We start from the raw sequence: 12,554 nt of genomic DNA on the forward strand, positions 1-12,554 counted from the left end.
TTGGGCATATGCCCTTGGCAAAGCTTTGCAGGCTGGAAGATGTGGAGACAACAGAAAGAGCACTGAGATGTGAGAAGGCTCAGCCCTCCCCAGTGCTTTATCTCCTTGGAGAGATGTAGCCTCTGGTTAGGCCTGAGGATGTGCTGTACATACCCTGCCCATGTCAGAGCCCCAGCGCAAAGCCCTCCTTCATGTTACCGAAGCAGCAGGTATTCTTAAACTTCAAGAGCAATCACAAAGCCCTTGCTTATAAATAGGGGTCAGAAGCCCAGGGACGAGGTTCCATTTAAAGGATGGCACCTCTGAGGTTAAACACCAGCCCTCAGCTGCTGCAAGGCAGGAAAACATCTCAGCTGCCTTTTTCAGGATGGTGTTATTCAAGAGAAATGGCGATCCTCAGCCCTCCGGCACTGACGAGTGCACAAGGGGAAAGCTAAGCACCACCTGAAATGGGACAGCTGTGCCAAGGACTTCTGAAGTCCTTATTTCCCCTTTTTGACACTTCTCGCTTGCAGCTGCATTCCTATTGTTGTCATGGAGAGCCTGAGCTGTCCAGGGGTGGGGTGTTTGGTGCGTTTCTTGGGCAGGAGTGAGCAAAGCTGGGGTGTCATGAGGGTGCAACGTGCCCTCGAGGTCCCTGCCAGGACAGGGTGCTGGGAGCACCCCGCTTCCTCGTGCAAGCCGGTGGGTCCGAGCCCACCTGCCGGTGTGACACGGGCTCCACCTGCACCTCGTGTCTCATCCGCACGGGTCTTGGACCCACACTCGGCTAATGGCACAGGCGTCCCCGTACTTGGTGTGTGCCTGTGTCCCATCTTAGCTGCTCTTGGCTCGATGAGGCGGTGGAGCCTGCAGCACAGTGATCCCCCTCAGCCCAGCCAGCTGCCTCCTGTAGCCCATGGTGCTTGTTTTCCAGCTGCTGCCGTCCGCTGCTGTGGAGCTGGAAAGTCGGAGGCCGGTGAGGACCCAGGAAAGGATGCGGTTTGTGGAGGTGGAGCCCCTCCCCTCGGGAGCGGAGGAGGTAAGTGGGCATCTGTCTCACTTCCCCGTTCCCAGCGTGGCAAACAGTTACGTAGCCCCTGCTGCCACTGGTGGCCCTCGGTGCTGCTCACGGAGTGGCCTCGCATCCCTCCCAGCACGTTGCGCAGCGCTGCTGAAGCAACCGGCCATGTAGGGCTGACCGAGGGTCCTGCCTGTGCAGCGCCTGTGGAGGGTGTATTCATCTTGTTGCTCATCAGGTGCTCGGTAGGAAATTTTTGCAGTAGCTTTTGCAGTAGCTTTTGCGAGAGCAGTGTGTGGGTCGGAGAGAGAGTGAAAAGTGTCAGGAATCAGACGAGCTGGGCTGAAGTCCACCCCCAGCTCCAAGGGCTCTCATCTCCAAGTCTCGTGTTTTTCTGAAGGCAGTAAAAAGTGTTTTTAAAGGCAAGTTCTTCAGCTGAGAGAATGTCTTGCTGCCAGGAGACATCCCAAATTAATTTAGTGTATTAATACATTAATTAGTATGGGAGAAGATTTTTCCCAGGGTCTCTCCCACCGGTAAGTGGAATGGATGCAGAATGAGAGTAGGGTGATCTCGCCTGTGATGAAGAGGCCCCTCCAGCCACATCTGTACTTTGCTCCAAGCCACGGCTGCTCTTCTGCATCAATTTCCACGCTCGACATCTCTGTCTCTCCTCCCCTGCCTCCAGGTTTTTGATGTCCTGCCACTGTACGGCGTGCTGCCGCCGGGCAAGAGCCAGGGTGTCACATTCACCTTCGTTGGCCGCACAAACATTGCTGCCCGTGTCACGGCGCTGTGCAGTGTGGAGGGAGGCCCGACCTACGAGATTGCGCTGAGTGGGGAGGCTTCGCTCATCAACTACTTCCTTGACGTGACGGAGATCGACTGCGGGCTGCAGGTACCGCACGCTTCTCTTGGCAGAGGTCCTTGTCTTGGAACTGTCGCCGGCGCGTTGCTGCCCACCGAGGTCTAGGGCGCTCTTCCCTTCCCAGCTACTCTGTTGGCTCTGTCGCTTGGAAGTACTGCCTTTGGGTGATACATTCTGCATCAGAGTTGTTTTTTAATGGCCATCTCTACCCCCCCATATTTGGGATTTCCTCCTCTTCAAGGTAACGAGCGCTGCCTCCCGGGACAGGCAGGGACCCCGTGGTGATCTCCAAAGGGACATGTCCCCAGGACCCTCATCCGCCCATCCGTTCCTGAAGCCTGAGGTCCAAGGAGATGCTTTCTTTTAATGCTCTTGATTAATCAACAAAATAAACCAGGGAGGAAGTTAACTTGGGCTTCCAGTCACTGCAGCTGGCGAGAATGTCCCAGAACAGTTGGCACTCCTTTTCAGTTAAAATCCCTACAGACCCTTCCAGCTGTTGGCCCTGTTTGGCTGTTGCCCTGTCTGTCTCTACTTTTGCTTCTGTTTTGCCTGCAAATACTTGTATGCAGGTGCCTCTTGTTCTGAAATGCCTCGATGCCTCCTCTTTTGTTTCAGCTGGCTGTTAGGTGACACCTTAAAGAGCAGAGGGCTTGTATCCCCTGGTTTATTTATTACTGCACCTCTACGTGCTGCCGTCGATAGTGTTCCTGCGTAGGGCTAAGAGGTACCCTGTGGCTGGGGGTTGCCCAGGTTAACCCAGGACACCGCAGTGCCTGTACCTCCTCTGCGCTCCCTGCTTCTGCGCTGTGTTCATGTGCTTTCAAGCCAGGGAAAAGGGAAGGAGACTCCCAGCAGCAGACCTGCGTCTGTAACTTCCCGCTCCTCTGTCTTCTCTCCAGCTGTTTAACAAAGTCAGGGAAGCGGAGGTCACCCTGCAGAACAGAGGGAAGATGGGATTCACCTACGTGGTGCTCGGCTCCAGCGCAGCCGCTGCGGACAGCCCTCCGCTCGGCGTGCCCCTGGCCGTGCCCAGCACGGTGAGTAGCACGAGTGATTCACCCTGGCCAGGCTGCCCAGGAGAGGGTTATAGGGAAAAAAGGTGGTGGGGTGGGTGGAAAAAAAGAAAAGGAAGACAGAGCCACAAAACCAGCACGGAGAGCCAGGGCTGTAAGCAGTGCTGCTGGGTGGCAGAGAAGGTCGAGCAAGCGCGGTCCTACTAGAGCCCCTTCATGGCCTTTGCTGGTGGGTGGCTCTGGCATCCTGCAGCAGCCGCCGGCGGGAGGCACGAGGGCTTCGGTAGCTCTTTGGACCCCGAGTGCTGAGCTCTGTGGTTGTGCCGACACTGGAGCCAGATGGTGCAGGCTCTTGTGAGGGTCACCTTCCCCAGGTTGTGTGGTCAAGCAGGGCGTACTCCCTGTCCCTGCCTGTAAGAAACCCCACCTGCCCGCTGCCAGCACTAAGCAGGACTGAAATACTGTCTTGCCTGGGCATGAAGCTGCTTTGCCAGAAATTTTAGCAGCCCCTGTATTGGTCCCTCCTCCAGCTTTGCTGCTTTGCAGCAGTTTTGTGGGGCAGCGAGGGGGTCAGGGAGGATCGGGGCTGGAACAGCCAGGAGAGGAGTTTGCAGCATCCCGGCGCCCCAGCTTCTTAGTCCCGCGTGGATGTCTTTGAGCTGAAGCAGCGTTCTTACCTTTGTCTCTTTTTGCAAGGGGAAGAGGAAGCCAAATGGCTTTCACATTGTTTTCGTGCCCGTCTCCTACAAGGGATGACACACTGATGCCCTCTTCCCGCGGGCTGCCGAAGACGCAGCTCTGCTTGGACCCGTGCAGCCAGCTGCTGCAGCAGCAGCGTGGGTGCTGGCAGCTTGGCAGGGCTCACCTTTGCTGCAGCTGCGCTGTGCGCTGGAGTACGGGCTCAGGGGACCAAGTGGCAGGAGCTGTCCCACTCAGCGGCTTCCCCTGCAGCGTGAAGGGGAGCCGAGGGTCCAGCCCAGCGTGCAGAGGGCGAGCCAAAGGCGTCTGCGTCTGTGCCCGGTCACCCAGAGCCATGCTGCTGTCTGCTTCCATTTGCTCTCGATGTGGCTGGCGTGAGCCCAGCCTGAGGCTTGGAGAGCCTTTCTGGAAGCCCAGAGAGGAGATGTCCTTCCCAGCAACACCTTCTTCCCTAGAATTTGTCCTAGTCTGCTCCTGCATTTCCAGAGATGTATGTTTGCAGGTCGCTGTGAGTCTGGATGGGCTCACGCACCCCTGGTGTAACCACGCAGGCAGGAGATGTTTGGTTGGGATGATGAATGAGTCAGGCCCTTCAGCAGCAGCCTGGGAACCACTGACGTGCAGTGTGAGGAGCTGCTGGCCCTGCTGAGGGCATGGGCTTTAGCTCGTCTTCCACAGCAGCTGGTAAAAGAGCTTTTCTTTATTCAGTCTGGCTCTTGCTAGCAGAGGGTAAGCGCTGTGAGCAGCAGAGCTGCGCTCCTGCTGAGCAAAGGGCGGTCTGTGCTGTGGGAATGCAGCCTTGCGAGCCCTCTGAAGGACGTACTGCACCCTGGTGTAGGAGACTCGAGCTTTTAGGATACGAGAAAGCCAGAAGGCCATGTTGTCTGACGTTTTCTTCCATAGGAGAAGCTGTTTTCTCTTCTCAGTGTGTCTGTCGCCTGAGCCGTCCCCCCACCAAACGCTCTTTGGTGCATTCCCTCTCTTGTCTCCCGTGCCCTGCAGGGTTACATTGGACCTGGCAAGGAGCAAGTGCTCAAAGTCTGTTACCTGCCAGGAGTGCCTGGAGTCTTCTGCAGGGCTTTGCAGATTCAAGTGGGTCACCTGGAACCAGCAAGCATCACCCTGAGAGGAGAAGGGACCCTTCCCAGGATCTGCTTGGACCTGCCCAGGAACATCAGCGGTGAGCACTGCCTCTCTGCTCCGCAGGAAGGTCCCCTGGCTTTTTCCCCATGTCATATGCCCACAGGGCAGCTCACCCCCACCCCCACTGAGCCTGGAGGTTTCAGGGCTGTCAGAGCAACACTCAACCCTCGGGTTGCTTCCTGAGTCTCTAGTAGGTGAGTCCATGTGGGCTTTGCCCCAGGAACCACCCTGCAGAGCTTGCCAGCATATCTGTCGGAGGCCTGGGAAGGTGGCGGCTGGGCAGAAAAGCTTGGGGAAGGTGTAACGCGGGCTGGCAGGGATGTTGGCAGGGTTGGATTTGCCATGGCGTTGCAGGGGATGGGATGCTCCTCTGTAGAGGGGAAGGTGGGTGGTAGTGAACGTCAGGATTCAGAGAGGAGCAGCAGCATCCACTTCCCATAGATTGCTCAAGGAGTTTGTTTCTGGGAGAGGCCAGCATCAGGGGAGTGGGGCTTCCCAGCTTAAGTGGGATTGGCACGGCGTCCACGCTTCTATTTGTGGATCTCTTCTTCCTCCAGGAAATGCAAAATATGAGAAGGTCCTCAAAGAGGCCAAAGAAAAGATGGCAAAGGACAGCCAGCGAGCTGAAGCAGTTGCTTTGGGGGAGGCTGCGGCCGCGGAGCCACCCAGGGACGATGCGGACACCGCGGTGAGAAGCCCCATTTGGCATGTGCCACCCTGCCCCTGTGTCACTCGAGCCCTGGGCACCCCGCAGCAGGCTTCCTGGGGCCCTGCTGGCACTTGGGACCTCCCTGCCCGCACCTGGCCACGACCATGTGTCAGCTCAGCGTTGCCCCAGGGGCTGCCCAGCTCTGGCTGTTGTCCCTCCAGCAGATGCACCAGCTCCCCGACTGCCTCAGGGAGAGCTCCTGAAGGCCGTGCTCAAGTGACTGAGTTCCTGGCACTTTGAAGGAGCTGCGGGTCGTGGCTGAGGGGTTTGTTGCTCACGACCCAGCTTACCAGCAGCAGCCTGACTGCGCCCTGGGGCTGTGCTGTCAGCGGTCATCTCCAAGAGGCGTCAGCTTTCTCGTGGTTCCCTTTCCAAGAGAGCTGCTGTCCAAGCTGCTCTGGCACTGGTTGGGGGCAGGCAAATACTCGGAGCTCTGGAAGGTTCCTGGCTTGTCTGGCTGTCTGTCTGGCCAGATCAGCTTTTGTGACAGTGACTGGGCAGGCGAAGGTGCTGGAGTTCGTTTCCCTTGAGATCAGGTCTTGCCTAAGGGAGCAGGAGGTGTCACAGACGCTGAGCAGCGAGGCAGAGGGACTCCATCGCCCCTCTCAACAAGATCAGGGTGGGATCCTCTCTCAGAGACAAGCCTGTGCCTTGGGCAGGACCTTTGCTAACCAGCCGCTCTCTTTCCTTTCCTCAGTGGGACACGCAGCTGCAGCTGCAGATGGAGCAGTTGCTGATAGAGGAACATGCCCTGGAGCAGCAGAAAGCTCTCAGCTCCGGTCCCCCAGAGGAAGTGGCCTTTGACCAGCGTGCTCGTCGGAGGCTTCTCAAGTTAGTAGAGACTCCAGGTGCCCCAAGGGTGACACCCAGCAGTGCACCCCTGCTCCCGAGAGCTCCTGGTGTCTGCAGAGCTGGCAGTAGCTGGGCACTGCAGAAAGGGTCTGACCCTGGTAGCTCTGACGTGCTCCCTGTGAGCAGCCGAGTGTCCTCACTTCATAGTGCCACCCTGGGGTGCTCAGCTCCCCACAGATGCTGGGTTCTGCTCTTAGTGCTGAGGGGGTGCAGTGCAGACCATCCAAGCCCCTCCAGACAGCACAGACACCGTCCCTGCTGACCAGCTCTGAAAGAGGCAGCTCAAAGCTGGCATCTTTGTTCCAACTGACAGGCCACGCTAAGCAAAGCCAGCAGGGAATCGCACGGGCTGAGAAACCCTAAAGCAGGGGGTGTAGATGCTGGTGGGACCGTAGGGCTTGCCTGGGTGCCTTGGTCCTTCCCTCTGCTCCTTCCTGATGAGGCAGGGGCACGGTAGGCTCCGGTTCAGGAAGAAAATGCTCTGCAAAACAGACCACTTATGCGCTTTCCCGAGTGGGATTGCTCTGGAAAAGGAGCTGCCCTTGAACGCTGTAGGTGTCGATTCCTGCCTTTCCTGGGGCTGCTCTGGGGACAGACCTGGCTGCAGAGCAGGGAAGATTGCCTGTGCAGGCAAATCTCATTGCAAGGTCCTGAAGCGATTTCAGGCTTGGGCTGTACACCAGGTTAGCAGTTCCACTGAGGCCAGTGGAGGTCTGGTGGACTTAGCCACAGTGGCTCTTTGTAGCCGAGGAGCTGCGACCAGTTAAACACAATTTTATGTTGAGGTCCCGTTGGTAGCTGATAAAACCTAGGACCTGCACCCTCCGTGACTTACCAAAGTGTTACTACCAGGTGGTCAGGCCTTGGCTTTCACAGGCTTGAGCTGGGTTTTTACAGCAGCAAATACCCACTTTATTTGTGTCTTCTGTCCACCTGGAAATGTAGCCGGGCTGTGGTTTAAGGAATGTCTCTATTCCTTTCAGAGTTCAGCTGCCTGAGTACATCCTGGACTTTGGCTGTGTCATTCCTGGTACCGTCCGCACACACCTTGTGAAGATCACCAACCCCGGGCGGTTGCCTGTGTCCTTCCTCGCCGATAGACGTGTCTTGTGTGGCACAGGTAACCAGTGCTGGAGGGACTTCCCGTGGGCTTGACAGATGAGCTTAAGTCACTGGGTGTGTGGGGGGGTTGAGTGCCTGTTTGTACAGCTTTTTTCTTCCTGACTGCCCCCTGCTCGGTGCTTTAGAGCCTGAATTCTCCTGGCCAGCAGTGCCCAGAGACCTGGTCTGCCTGGGACTGCCCTGACACCTCATTTCAGGGACTAGGTGGGCTGATCACCTTGGTCACCTCTCATCATCTTCTGCTCTTGGCTACCATGAGTGACAGCCGAGGTTTTGTGCTCTCTGTGGGCTCATGTTGCAAACGGACGGGACCCTTTGTGGTTTGGAAGTGCTTTGTTTAGACTTCATGATGTCATAGCCCTTCAGTTGAGCCTTTATTGAGAAAAGAGCCTGTGAGATCCTCTGGTGTATCAAAACAGGCTTCCACGACAGGCCCTGAGGCAAGGCTGTGTCCCATCAAACGGTGACTTGCTGTGTCTGAGGGGTGGTCAGGTGTCTTCTCTAAGTTGTTGTCCAGGGAACACCGCAGCATGGGGGAACCTTCGTTGGAAATTCTCCTTTGGGGAGGTCTGTGCCTCCTTCCCTGAGATGCCCAAGGAAGGAATTGCTGAAGCTCAGCTGATGGGTTTCATTTTTACCATGTGGACCTTGGATTCTGGCTGCAAAAACGCTTTCTCCTTGGGCGGTGACAAGGGAGAAAGAGCAGCAGGCTTCTCCGGGGATACAAGGGGGTCTTTCGCAGAGCTGCCAGCCAGGACACCCGCGTGGCCTTAACGTGCTTGTGACACACAAGCGGCATGAGATGTATCTCAGCTGCTTTATTTTCATCTGTTCAAGGTTTCAGCGTGGATCTGGACCATGTGAAGTGCCTGCCCTGCTGCAGGACTAAGACATTCAGAGTGCGCTTTGACCCACAAAGCGCCAACCTGCCACTGGGAGAGGTGGACGTGCTCCTGCCCATCAAGGTACCACCTTTTGGGGCAGGCAGCAGGCTGGACACAGCCGCAGATGTCACCTGGTCTCTCAGCTGGATGTTCTGTCCTTCACTAGGTAGCAGGTGGCCCCACGTTCCATGTCCGCCTCCGTGCCGACGTGACTGTGCCGTCCCTCTGCCTCTCCAGGGACAGGCTGGAGTTCTCCGCTGTCCAGTGTGGGCAGTGCCGGGAAGAAACTGTCCAGCTCCACAATCAGCTCCAGGTCCCCTGTCAATGGTTCGTCACTGTGCACGAGCCTGTTAAGGTAAAGCACAGACAACGTGTGACACGTAACTTCTTGGTTGGGTTTTCTTTGCCTCTCTTGCCCTTTCTGCCCCCGTGGCTGCCTGGGCGCTTGGGCTACAGCTGGGCTGAGGAAGCTTCTGAGGGTACGGAGCAAGGCTGCTTCGCCTGGACCTGTTCGTTAGCTGATGCTTCACTTCTCTGCCATCTTCACCCATTCCTCCTCCTCTGAGGACAGTGCCTCCCCATCTGCCTGCCCTGCCTACACATCTTTGCTCCCATTTATGGTGCCACCAGGTTATGGTGGCCACGTCTGGTTTGGACGTGGGTGCTCTCCGCACCGTAACAGTATCTCAGAGCACGGCAGGAACCAAGAGTCTGTCCCCACAAAGGCCACCTCACACGCCTGGTTTCTGTGCCCAGGTGGACAAATGCTTGTCAGCGAGCATGCGTCGGAAGCTGCTGCAGGAGTTGGAAGCCAAGCCCCGTGTCTTTGAGGCACTGCCCTCGGCCGGAACCCTCGCTCCCGGACAGCGATGCAACATGCGAGTCAGGTTTTCACCCGTGGAAGAGGTGAGATTGGCAGGTGTCACCCCGCGGAGGTCTGGCAGGGCAGTGTGGAAATGAGAGCCCAGCGCAGGGGATGAGGTCTGGCCTCCGCATGGAGCTTTCTGCCAGCCCCGTACCCACTGTGCCCCAGTTTCCCCTGTAGCGCGCACTTCTGAGAAGCGCTTTGGAATCCCCACGGGGAGTTGCACAGGGAGCATCCAGGCTCGGCGGTGTGGCTCCCTCTCGGCACGTGGAGGAGATCCACCTGTTTCCCCTCATCTTCCACCTGGTGTGGGCATATCTGCAGGCTGCAACGCCCCGGCGCAGAGCAGCTGGCATGCTCGCAGGGGACAACCCTGGAAGGGCCAACCTGGGCTAATCCTGCTGCCGGTACCGGCAGACAAAACAGCCGCCAGACACCTTCCTGGGCACGGCGGGACTGTCACCTGTAGCGGTACGCTGCCAGCAGTCCCTGTGGCTCTGGCCCAACCTGCCTGCGTGTTCCCACGCGGTCTGGGAGTCAGCTTAAGCGATGGAGCATTCCCAAAGGCAGTTTGCATGTGGCCACAGTGACTTGGAAGCTGGCAGTGTGTGACAGCATGGACACAAGTGCTTCCATGCCTGGGAACAGTCCCAGGGACGGTAGAATTGCTAGTAGGGATGCAACCAGCTTGTGTTGGGCTTTGGCCAGAGCCAAACGCTGAGCAGAGAAGATGACCCTTATTTCTAGCCAGCGGGAGCTCATCTGCCTCTTGCGTGGCTGGTGTTTGCCTGATGCAGCAGTGCCACAGCTGTGTCTGGGCAGCGTAACCCCGAGGACCTTTCTCAGGAGCACTGCGCTCCCTCGTGACTGGGTGAAAACGTGTGACAGACTGTTTCAGATCTGACACCAAACAGCCAGTTACACCTCACCCAGGATCCATCCCAGTTACCCGGAGCCAGCATGCAGGTGCTGCAGCCTCTGCTATAATTAAATACCTGTTTTCCATTCACCTTAGAGGTACTGATGACACCGCTGACCTTGGGGCAAGGGTTGAATTCCAGGCCCTTGTCACCTGGGACTTAGTGCAGGACCTTTCTGTGCTTCTCTCTTTTCAGAAGTCCTACAGAAGGAGGCTGAAGATTAACATTTGCCAGAGCAGCCAGCACCTCCAGCTGCAGGTCTCGGGACAAGGTCTGGAGCCGCAGCTGGAGTTCAGCCCCCCAGTGCTTGAGCTGGGACCGGTGCTGCCATACAGCCGTGGGGCGGAGGGGACAGTGGTGGTGAAGAACCCGTGTGAGTTTCCCATCGAGTTTTACTCGCTGGAGTTTGACCAGCAGTACCTTGAGGAGGAGCAGGTGAGCGGGAAGGTCTGGTCCCCGTGTGCGTGCTGCCGTAGCTTCACAGCGCTGTGGTGGCATTCCCGGGCTTGCGCCAGGGAGATGGAGGCAGTCCCCAGGGCACAGCCTGGCGGCACTTGAGGGGCAGCCAGCTCTGCTGGCAGGCGGAGGGGGGTGCTTGGGTAGTCCGTGTTGGGAGGAAGGCATGAGGGAGAAGACTGGTTGGCTGGGCAGTGTGTTCGTGTGGTCAAGAAACCCCTCCTGTACGTGGTTTCTGTTCCCTCCGCGCACAGGTCCTGCGCATGCTGAAGGACTACGACAGCCGCAACACCTTGTTGCTGCCTCTGCGTGGCCCGGGTGAGAAGCTGCCCCCAGAGGTGCTGGAGTACTCTCAGGACCAGAAGAGGCTGCAGGATGATCAAGCAAAGCCCAAGACCGGGGACCCAGCGGACCAGGACAAGGGTGAGGGTTTGGCATGGTCTGTCCTGAGTGTGGACACAGCAGGGAGTCCAGGCTGCGTACCCTGAGTTCTCCATGACCTCATTCTCCACGGAAAGCCCGTGCTTTTAGCGGCCGCCTGTTCCCCAGCTTGGTGGAGGAATTGCCAGGTGAAAACCTGTGGCTTGTGAGACGCATCCTCTCGCAGCCCTGAGTGCAGCTAAAGCAAGCTCATATCTTACTGCCACACACTGGGGAAATCATCAGGGTGTCCCCTTGTGTCCCTCAGCCGCAAAGAGCAGGCTCAGATGAGTTCTTCAGCCTGTAGGACCAAGTCTAATCTAACGAGCTGGTTTAGATTTGTTCCTTCGCGGCAACACAAGCACAAGCTCAGAATACCCCTGGACAGGCTCCTCGGTGCCTTGGGAGTCTCCCTCCTTAGGAGATTTTTGCTTTTGCTTGTGGCCCTGCAAAGTGGGAATGGCCAAGAGCAGGTTGCCATTCCTTCCCCACGTCCTTCCTCCTCGGCCAGCTCTGAAGGTGCCTGGCACCTGTCAGATGGGGGCAGAAAGCACTCCGCTGGGGTTGTTTGCAGCACCTCACCCCGTAGCTCGGTCGTTCCCCCCTCCCTTTTCGATGAAAGCCAGTCCAACAGGGTGAATTCAGAATCCGAATGTGGGGAAGAGGAGGAGGAAGGTGTTAAGGAAAGACGCGGGACGGCTGGTAACCCGAAGCTCTTCACCTATTTTGTCCATTGTAGCAAAAGAGCCCCAGTGGTGGACTTCAGTGCCACCTCCATTGCTTCACTGCAGCCTGGTGCCATCTCCCTCGGGACTGTTCCCAATGCCCAGTTGCACCTGTCACCCCCCTTAGGCACCAGGACCCGGGACCAAACTCCCATGAGGACCGTGGGGAGGGTTCATGGAAGATGTGGCCTGGGCCTCTTGGGTGTTGCCAGATGCTCTTTCCTCCTCCTGCCACCCCACTTACTGTGCTCTGAACAGGCCCCTTCACCAGCAGCTGGATCTGCGCGAGCCTCGAGGACAGGCACGATGAGATCTGGGCTGTGACATTGGTTTCAGCAGTCTCCTCTCGCAGGATCTGAGGGGATGGGGAGGGCGATCAGGGTCACAGGGAGGCAGGAGGCTGACTTTTCTACCTGGTTCTACACAGCAGAGCACCAGCAGAGCACCAGCAGCAGCAAGGAGGCTGCGGGAGAGCTGGCCGACAGCCCTGTCCATAGGGCCATCGCCCGCCACCTGGGCATCGATATCCCTGCAGAAGGGCGCACAGGCGGAAACCGCAGAGGGATCGTCATCATCGTCCATGGGGCACCTCGGACAGGTACGTGAGCTGTTGGCTGCAAGGAGAGCGGGAAGCAGGAGAGACTTATCCTGGTGGGCCGTGGTGCTTGGTCGGCCAGTTGAAGCGAAGCGAGGCAAGCCACAGCTCTGCTGGTCCGTGAAACAGTCCCAGGCCTTTGCCTAGCTGGTGCCAGTGGTGTGGCTCATCTTGTGTCCGTATAGCTAGGCTCTTGTCCCCCCAGACGGGGTGGCCACGTCCCTCTTGCTGCATGGGACCACATTGCCTAGTGCCCGTGTTTCCTCATGGGAGCAGCCCC

General features: G+C 57.7%; 1 pseudogene; it reads left to right on the forward strand.

The window, feature by feature from the left end:
• LOC130159867 (hydrocephalus-inducing protein homolog) overlaps positions 1-12,554 on the forward strand; it is a 45,764-nt pseudogene that overhangs the window by 11,543 nt on the left and 21,667 nt on the right.

The sequence above is a fragment of the Falco biarmicus genome, chromosome 16 (genome assembly GCF_023638135.1).
Source record: "Falco biarmicus isolate bFalBia1 chromosome 16, bFalBia1.pri, whole genome shotgun sequence".
Classification (NCBI taxonomy): domain Eukaryota; kingdom Metazoa; phylum Chordata; class Aves; order Falconiformes; family Falconidae; genus Falco; species Falco biarmicus.